This window comes from Diachasma alloeum, unplaced genomic scaffold (genome assembly GCF_001412515.2).
Source record: "Diachasma alloeum isolate Michigan unplaced genomic scaffold, Dall2.0 Dall_scaffold_01274, whole genome shotgun sequence".
Classification (NCBI taxonomy): Eukaryota; Metazoa; Arthropoda; class Insecta; order Hymenoptera; family Braconidae; genus Diachasma; species Diachasma alloeum.
The window spans coordinates 78815-81586 of NW_021681382.1; positions in this window are offsets into that span (position 1 = coordinate 78815).

Sequence of the window (2772 nt, forward strand, 5' to 3'; positions counted from 1 at the left end):
TCAGACGACCCGATGGAAGTCTGGAGCTCACTGAAGGACTCTATCTGGGAATCAGCTCGTGACTGTGGCATGGTGAAAATCTCAAAGGGAGACATGCCAAGAGAGGAAGCCTGGATCGACGCGGAGTACAAACAGCAGAGGAAAAGGACATTCGAGGCCCTGAAAACTTATCATCACGACAAGGACCCTCAGCACAGGCAAAACTGGGTGAATCAACGAAACCTCCTGAAGGCGTTGAAGGGAGTAAAAACCACAGCCCTGAACGAGAACAAGTGGAGTCGAGTAGAAACTAGCAAGAATATGCAGGAGCTGTGGGCGGGCCTTAACCTTTTCCGAGCGAGGAAGTGGCGTCCCAGAGGGGACATAAGCGACGACGAGTGGATCAGCCACTTCAGCAGCTTATTGAATCCACCTGGGGAGGACACCGAAGCGCAGCAGAGCCCAACGTTGGAATCAGGTCAGGAGAGCAGTAGCGCACTCCACAGCACCACTGATGGCCTGCCGGAGGGGGAGACGGTTGGTAATCATGATGAAGTCCCCGTCAACCAGCACAATTGTACAGAATGGTGGAACGAAGAGATTACCGAGGAGGAGATCGACAAGGCACTCCAAGGGATGAAGAATAACAAGGCTCCAGGCGAAGACGGTATCTCGGCCAAGTTCCTCAAAGCTCTTCCGGAGGTGGGCAAGATCGCCGTCCGGAGGACTATCAAGGCCTGCTGGACACGAGGTTGTTTGCCTCAGGGTTGGGAAACTGCTCACATCTTCCCAATCTTCAAGGCTGGGGAGATTGACAAGGCGAGTAACTACAGGGGCATTTCTCTTCTGGACTTAGGCTACAAAATATACACGAAGATCCTAGCGAATAGGGTAGCTAGATGGGCCGAAGAGAAGAAAAAGTTGAGGGAAAGCCAAGCGGGTTTTCGAATAAGACGCAGCACCAGAGACCACATCTATACTCTCAACACCCTAATTGGAACTCGACTGAGGACACCGAGGAATAAATTGTATGTGGCATTTATTGATTTTCGCGCAGCATTTGATTTGGTGGATCCCACACTCTTGTTAGAGAAGCTCCGGAAGATGGGTCTGAATGGTAAGCTGTCCCACATGATAGAGAAAATATACAGCGACACCAGGAATAGGATTATCACTCACAGAGGAACCACGGAGAGTTTCAGCTCGAAATGCGGAGTCAGACAGGGCTGCCCTCTCAGTCCAGTGTTGTTTTGCCTGTTCCTGGAAGACCTGGATGAGGCACTGGAAAAGGAACAGTGCAGTGGCACAGTTCTGGGGGGAGAGAGGATCACCAATCTCAAGTTTGCTGATGACATCGCCCTGGTAGCTGAGAAAGCTGGAGAGCTGAGAGCAATGCTGCAAACGGTAGAGGAGTACCCCAAGAAGAACCACCTCCAGATCAATGAAAGTAAGACCAAGGTCATGGTTTTCCGGAATGGCGGGAGGCTAGCCCGGGATGAGCACTGGAAACTCAATGGCGCGAATCTGGAAGTGGTGAAGGAATTTAAATACTTGGGATTCTGGTTCTCAACTACAGGCTCCTTTGGCTTGCATGTGAGGAAATTGGCGAACAAGGCCAGGATAGCCACCAACAGTGCATGGGGCCTGATGAAACGCGCCAGGATCAACTCATTGTACAGGAGGCTATATGTCCTAGATGTCATAGGGAAGTCTGGATGCCTGTATGGTGTAGAGCTGTGGGGTTGGGGACGCTTCGACGTCATGCAGAGAATGCAAAGCAGATATATCAAGATGACGATGGGTCTAGCACCCAACACCCCAGCATATATATGGAGGATGGAGGCTGGAAGACGCAGCATTGAGATTGAAGGACGGATGAGGGCATTCAGGTACCTCACGGACACCCTGAGAATGAGTGAGACAAGGTGGCCAAGGAAAGCACTGAGGGAAGAGATTAGAGGGGTTCTTAACCGATACCCCTCGAAGCTAGGCAAATTGATGAGAACCGCATTCGAGGAAGTAGGAGATGGGATCTCAATCAGGTGGATATGGGACCAGGGAAACCTCGAGGAACTAGAGGTCCAACTACAGCACAATCTCGAGACCAAGGAAGACCAGGAGATCCAAGGGGACTGGCACCGGATTGACTTCTCGAAATACTGGCCCCAGTATAAGTACCTGGCAGTAAATTTCGAGGGACAGAAATACTGGAATGACAGAAGCTTAGGGGGAGGCACCAAAGAGCAATGGGCTCGAGTCAGGTGTGGAAATGTTGGCAAAAGTACCCACAAGGGATTCACGAACCCCAACTGTCTGTTCTGCGGCGAGCTGGAGACACTAGAGCACATACTGCGGTGTGGAAGAGTCCTCGAGGCAATTCCAGACTCAATAAAGAGAGATCTGCTCAGCTGGCTGAACCAATGCCCAGCGTATGTGTCTCTTGAGCAGTGGCTCATGGGAGTCCTGAGAGGCAGACCTGTCCTAGCCCTCTGCAACTACCTGCAGGCATTCCACAAGATGGCAAGAACCAAAGAAAGGGAAGCACGAGAGGGGACAAACTGAGGCAAATAGAGCTCACAAACTCGTCGACTCAGCGCAATCTAGATTATGATTCCTTTATTCCTTGAAGTTTATATTTTTCTCTTTATATATTTTTTCTATTGACTCATTGTATGCGTGTACCATAACCTGTAGGTCCCATGTATTGATTATATACAACGTATACATACCCGCGGAAATGTATCATTCTGTAAAAGGTGTAAAGCCATACAGTGGAACAATAAATTATTATTA